This window comes from Etheostoma spectabile, chromosome 1 (genome assembly GCF_008692095.1).
Source record: "Etheostoma spectabile isolate EspeVRDwgs_2016 chromosome 1, UIUC_Espe_1.0, whole genome shotgun sequence".
NCBI lineage: Eukaryota > Metazoa > Chordata > Actinopteri > Perciformes > Percidae > Etheostoma > Etheostoma spectabile.
This window is the reverse complement of record NC_045733.1, coordinates 27,674,918-27,682,065: the sequence shown is the minus strand read 5'-3', so window position 1 is coordinate 27,682,065 and position 7,148 is coordinate 27,674,918. Positions and strand designations below refer to the sequence as shown.

The window sequence follows — 7,148 nt, the reverse complement described above, 5'->3', positions numbered from 1 at the left end:
ATTCTGCTCTGCCTTTGAGAAGATGAAAGCTCAGATGGGCCGATCTGGAATCTGGCTCCTTATGAGGTCATAAGGAGTAAGGTTACCTCCCCTTTCTCTACTTTGCCCGCCCTGAGAATTTTGACCAACCATGAGAAAGAGAGAGAATCATGGCTTTCAAACGAGCAAAGTGGCAATTGGTATCTCTTTTTTTCAATGTAGTTAATTGGATTGATGTAAATAACTTTAATATTTTAGTTAAGATTTAAAAAAATGATGAAGTTACACATTACTGTAATATAAATTATTATTCTTGTTAATTTATTTACCGTCTCTATCCACTGGTTACAGTTGATAAACCTGGAATACAGCATCTTGTATTAATGAGCACTGTCAAAATGGAACAAGAGAAAATATGGGAACACAAAAGCTAGTCCTTTGGGTAAATTGCACAGCTCCAGAGAGAATCTTTTAGTTTAATAGTTTAATCTGAATGTAAAACAGTTGAAACTGAAAACAGAATGCATTGTGAAAGATTGTTGCTGTCTGAGAAGGGAATGAATACAGCAGGTCTGCATGTAAATTCACACCATGAGGGTCTTCAGGGTATACACTGAAGACCGTCATGGTGTAAATTCCAGCCTTGACCTTCACACATGTAAATGCAGTCTTATGCCAAAATAATAAGCTCAAACAGCAAAACAATATCCCCTTCATGCTGGAGAAAGTGGAATACATTCTGTATCTTGCTTAAAAAATGTGATGATAACTGTGTCTGCATTCAGCAGCACCCAGATGGCAATGGCAGCAAGTACAGTAGCAAGTAGGACTTGTGTGTGTGTGTGTGCATGCATGCACAGTGACGTGCGCTTAAAGCCACAATTATAAAACAAGTTAAGGCTCATAAAAGGAATTAAACTTCTGTCTGATGCTGTTTAGCTTTCCAAAACAAGAGTAATAAAAGTATGACAGATGGTGCAAAGGGATCAGGTTAGTGTGGACAGAGCCAAATCCAGATCGGCAGGTTAAGCAACAGTCACATTCATAACCCAGGACAGCTGTTTATGATTGAAGAGGATTAAGGGCAGTACACACATTTCATCAGGATTTGCCCTTGTCATATTCTAAAACTAGATTGCTTTAAAGCCTCTCACTTTAGCTGCTAAATAATTTCAATTATTATTCAACTTCTTTCCAGTAGAGGTCAGCTGTGCCAGAGTCCCAGGCATTTGGCAGATCAGTCATTATTACCCTCTCATGTCCTTCAGGTCTAACAGCGCAGGAGTAGAAAGAATGGAAACCATCTGTTTTCATTTCAAAATGACACCCTCTTAGACACACAGTCAATCACAATGCAAGGACAAGGGGATATGTTGAAAAACTGTGAAGAGTCTGAGTACGTTGTGGACTAACTACAGTGTAAGGACTCTGTTATTGTCCAAAGCTGTCTGGGTTTTCTGTGAGGGACATTTCATTAGGCTGAGAGAGACAACCAGGGGGAAGAGGTCGGGGTTATTTTAAAGCAGCATTAACTATCCAATTACATCCCGGCACACTGAATGATGGCGGATCACTTAACCCAAAATGAAAATGTATACTCTTCTACAAGTGTTGATCAAGTCAAAATCAATTATTAAAGTAAAAAACAAAATGCACCAGAAATTGTTCAGAATTAAATGCTACATGTCATCGAATTGCATTTTGCAAACCAAAAATATAAAGCTGTGCTGCAGAGGCACTTTACAGAAATGGTATGTCTTTGCACAACGTAATGTGTTTCTCACTGTCAACTTCATCCCTAACACAAAATATGCGTAACAGAATGTAGAGAGACAGACATTTGTGAAGATTAGATCAACTTCACAACCTTAGATTTCATGCCAAAGCCCCCTAGACTGACACAAATTTAACCACAGACCCCAATCTAATACAATTTTGTCCCAGGGGCCCCTATTTGATGGGATTTTTGCTTTGCTTAGATTTTTTTTTTTTTTGTATTACAGGAAGTGCATGTAATCCATGACCAAAAAAGTCATACATTTTGTCTAGGGATGGGTTTCGAGACCCAGGACCCTCTTACAAATTTCTCAAAACCCGAAAATCAATAAGGTCCAAGCTTATCAATACTGCTATTGAGATTAGTGGATCATACAATGCTATGTATCTAGAGAGAGAATGTGCTAAGAACCTGTTGGCTTTTGTTGCTGTTGCTTGGTGACACAGGTGGTCACATTCAAATCTGACTACTCTCATGATTTGAACACAATCCAGCCACAACATGCGTGCTGTACAATATCTATAGCTATATTTGGAACACGTGGCCATAGAGAATTGTGTTTTTGTATTATTTGACCTTAAAAAGACTGCAGCAGATCAACTGCAGCTTGGGTTTCAACAGGCTTGAAAGGCCAGGTGTTCTGTCTAAACGAACTACATGGGCGAACAGCTCCATGAGTCCTTGAGCAGCACATGAGCAAACACATGCACCCACAGAGAGACTTTCTGTCTCTCTCCTCCTTCCCCTTTCTCTCCCTGTGAATTTTAAAATAAAGAAACTGGAGGCCATCCAGGACTTTAATCTGCACTTTTCCTTATTCTACATAGTATACACGCAATCGTGTAAGCAATCTGAAGGTCAGTTTTGTTTCTATGGACTAAAAAAGCATTACAAGTGTTGTTAATCTCTAATGTAACTTCCTTGTTGGTTTGGTTGAGAAGGTGGACAGCTGTGAGAGCATAAGATCAGTTTTGGATTTGTTACCCTGCAGAGAAAATTAATTTAGATCAATTAACTCTATGTAGTGAACGTGGAGTGTCAAAACCAAAAAAGGAAAATGAAAAATCTACTACAAATGAATTGTGATAGGCTTATACATCATCATTTTGGACACCCGTTGTGTGGTGAGTTACATCGTGATGAAAAGCACCCACTGGGATTTTGCATTAGCTTTGAATTAGGAATATACTGTTAATAAATTATACTCTATCAATCTGTCACTCTAGTCTGTAAAAGTGTTGTTTTTCCACTCAAATACTTTTGTTTCTGTATTATTTGAAACATCAGCATCCTGGGAAATGCCCCAAGTATAAAGTGTAATACATGTGTAGTTTCTTATATCACAGCAGAAAGTCCTAGGTCATAAATACTCATTAGGTGAAGATAGTGAGAGTTGGGGGAGACTGGCAGATTAATGAGAATAAAGGACTCTGTGTGTGTGCCAGTTTAATGAGTTGATAACACGCCTAACCCCGCAGAACAAGCTCAACTGATAGACACTGTGGAACATAAATGTTATTTAGGCTTTGGAGGGGAATGGAGGGTAGAAGTTAATTGCGGATATACTGGGCTTTATATTCACACAGCAATGCCCCCTGTCCTCAGCGGTGTGCTGTGACAACTGCTTATTCATTTAGCTGTGACACTCCATCACCACAAACTAATTGCGTCTCCTGCCAGAGATAACAAGATTAAAATATTAATATAATTTAGCAAGATGATGCATGCATGCAAACTCTTTTTTTATTATATTTTTAGCTGTGCAACCTGCAGCCAAATCTAGCGCTACCCCCCACCACCACGTAAAATAAATGAAAGAAGTTTTGTTAGTTTTGGTTTGAACTCAAGGTGAATTCATTATGTCTGTCAGTTGGACACCACAAATGAATTGAAATTGTCTGACAATTAATTTACTCTCAGCAGCAGACTGTCAAAATGTTAACAGCTCAAAGTGTAGCCTTGTAGCCTAGACTAGTAGAAGCTGAATGCGATAAGCTTTAATACAAATGTCATGCATTAAAAGGTGCCCCGGCAAACTGATCAAAAATCAAAATGCCTGGTATCTAAACATGCACTGTAATCGACATTCATCAGTCATGTTGAACGGAATATGTCCAGCAGACATTTTAAGGGAAAGCTTGCTGAACTCACACAATGGACCGAAGAATATGAAATGCATTTCATTCTTTGACTCAAACAACTTGCAATACAGATGCCACTTCCTGTCCTCCTTTGAGATTGAATGAAGGCGTTCCACAGCCAAACACAGGATCCCAGAAAGCACAAATGTGCTCCTCATGGTAAATGTGCTTCATAACACAGTGTCTTAGACATGTTATGTTGTAAATGTGAAAATAGGCCTCATTGCAATTGTAATACATGTTAAAAGATGACTGAAAGGAGAGAAACAAGAAATTGCATTTATTCCTGCAAAGCCTAATGTCTTCTATTTATATTGGTGGGGGAAAATTACTTATTAGGGATGGAACCATTTAATATGACTTGGTAAATCGTCTTAATTCATTTCATAATTGGATGTCCTTATTCACAGTGACCGCACAGAGGAAAAAAACTTTTGCTAGTTTAGTAATCAGGCAGGAAAATGTAGTCTGCACACACAAAACATCAATGAAGTGCTGTTAATGAATGCATCTTGCATCATACATCTACTACTACTCTGTGGGATAAAGCATTGGTCGTTTAATGTTACCACAGCTGAGAACTAGGTGGTGTGCATGATCCTCAAAGGGGTCTTGAATTTCAAAAAGAGTCTGTAAAACTTTTTTTTTTAGTAACAAAAAAAAAGAAAGTATGCCTCAACTTTTCATTCTTTGAACTTAATCATGTTGGATGGAGCATAAATCCATGTTTGAAGATGTAGAATCTTTTTTCAATGGAATTTGTTTTTCCTTTAATGTTCTTTGGTCTTTCTTTGGTGACAACCTGGGGGACCTCTGGGAAAAATAATGGCCATGTGACTCATACTATCTTGAACACTATGAAATAGAGAAGTAATCTCCTGTCATTTTCTTTGTTTGTTCCAAATTTGAGATTTAGAACACACATTTGTTATCAGATCTACAGAATTCTAATATGGGGAAAAGATGCCCGATTGCTTTAATCCTTTCCCAAAAAGGTCAGTTAGTGTACAGTGTATACATATACCCTGTGAAAGAACTTATGTAAAAGTGTAAAAGAGGGAATTATGAAACAGCTAAATGCAATTTGAGGGCATCTTAAAGTAAAAAAAGTATCTTATCAGCAGGATGAAGTCAGAGGAATATACTGTAGTTAATATAAAATGAATGTGTGGGTGGAAAACCCTTCAGCGATGCAGCTGAGGATGTTATATTCTTCATTAATCCTCACAGACCAGAACACAACACCATGTACTGTGTGATTAACATTGCACCTAACCAATACTCACTTACCTTACGAGAAAAAGTAATAGGGCATGGCCTGACAGCTGTCATTAATATTCATTCGTACATTACAAATTTCATTTAATTTTTCCTGAGGAACAACAGTGTATTTTTTTAAAGGTCTGCAGCAGTCAAAGAGAGTTGAAAACGACTTTGAGACACATGTTCCTCTTCTAAGCCTTTTGGGTTGATCAAAAAGCAACTCCAGAGTTTGTTTCTGGAAGGCAGCGCTCGCTAAAGTAGATGATAGGGAGTGATCCTGGTAGTTACTGAGTGGGAATCAGCAGTGGGAGGAAATTCACGCATCACATCTTATCTTGCCTCCCACTCGCATCATTACTGGGCTCTATTGCTCATGATACTCATTGCCCAGTAGCGCAATGCCACACTGATCAACCCTTTGCATGCCCTTGCTGGCTGCAAACCTAAATAGTAAGTGCCATGGCATGCCAGAAATCAAAAGAAAGCCATGACTTGTTATCTCGTCTCAGCTTTTCCCCTGCCTTTGCAGAAGAGCAATATCTCCAGCTTTGAAGTCAGAGCCACTGGCAATGTCTCAAGCGCTGCTCCCATCAAGTGAGCGCCTCTTCATTAAATCCTTGAGCTGCTTCTAATTAAGGACTATATCAGGAGGCCCTCAGTGCTGGGCACTGGGGCAGGGAACAATGTGCATGACACAAATGCCAAAAATCACTAGGGATGCTGGGGACACAAGCCTCAGTAGACAGGAGAAACTATCCATATCTCACTGCTACTCTATTTCAAGACTTTTAAACTGCAGAAGACATTCACACAGCTTCTGTCAGATATCAGTCAGCAACGGGGAATAAAAACAGATGATGATTAATTTCCAGGTGATCTCACATTCATACTTTAATGGATGCTGCACAGGTTTCTTTCTGTCTGCGGATGTTTCTTGAAGTCTGTCTGCGTTGAGGTTTCTCTGTAAGTTAGGAGATCTGCAGCAAGGGATTGTGGGGTGGATTTCATCTGCGTCTTTCATCCTGAAACTCTCAGTTCCCTTGTCACCTACACTCCTAGCTGCTCTATTTATAACTTGTAACCATAACAACTGGTCTTTTCCTGTCACTAGGTGTCTTTGTGCTTCAGATAAAACAAATATCATATAGCACACCAAACCTTTTATCAGTGTTGTCAAGGGCAATGTTACTCTCTAAACATGCTAATGCCGATAACTTTGCTACTATAAGCAGGGATTTACATTTTTATCTTATAGAGAGAGCATCCCAGTGAAAATCATTGCGTTTTGAGTCCCAGGAACAAATCAGGAGCACTTTGTTCCTGCGTGATGAATAAATTCGCAGTACTGAAGGGTGACTGGCAGAGATGAATGAGACTTTGAAGAAGAGCATAGGCAAAGTTTCATCTACTTTGCATCAGTTTTTAAGAGTTGGCAGATAGTTTTCAAGCTCAGATCAGATGTGTCTCCTTTCGTTAGGATTGAGAGAAAAAAGAAAACAAGTCTGTTGCATGTTTGAGAGTTTGACTAACAAACAGGCATGTTGGGGTTTATGGGTGAATGGATTTTAACTACGGCTGTCAATTAATAGAAATATTTTATCGCGATTAATTGCATGATGGTCCACTTTTTTTCCACGCTTTTAAGGCTCTTGTAAACAAAGTAGTGGATTCAAAAAGCTTAACATTGTAAACTCAATCCCATCACGCAACGACATGGGCATATTGACCTGAACGACCAACTTTACACGTGTACTTCTTACTTCTTTAGAATTCGTACACTTCTTACGTCTCCTTTGCAAACTATCCATCTTGGCTTAGTCTATTTTTTTGACGTTCCACTTCCGGGATTGTTCCGTTGCCGATAGAAACTACACCGGATTTCACTCATTTAGGCAATCCGTGGCCTTGGACCTTCTTTGTGTTGGCACTTTAAATTCCGGTGAAATTATGAGGACTATGGTTAACTGCTCCTCAGATCTCTGCAGGGT

The 7,148-nt window shown here is 39.1% G+C and overlaps 1 long non-coding RNA gene across 1 annotated transcript in view; it reads right to left on the bottom strand.

Moving 5' to 3' along the window:
- LOC116693023 (uncharacterized) overlaps positions 1 to 7,148 on the bottom strand; it is a 33,646-nt gene that overhangs the window by 9,117 nt on the left and 17,381 nt on the right. Inside the window, exon 4 of the long non-coding RNA XR_004332831.1 lies at positions 899 to 904. This is a non-coding gene — a long non-coding RNA (uncharacterized LOC116693023). The remainder of the gene's footprint in view (positions 1 to 898; positions 905 to 7,148) is intronic.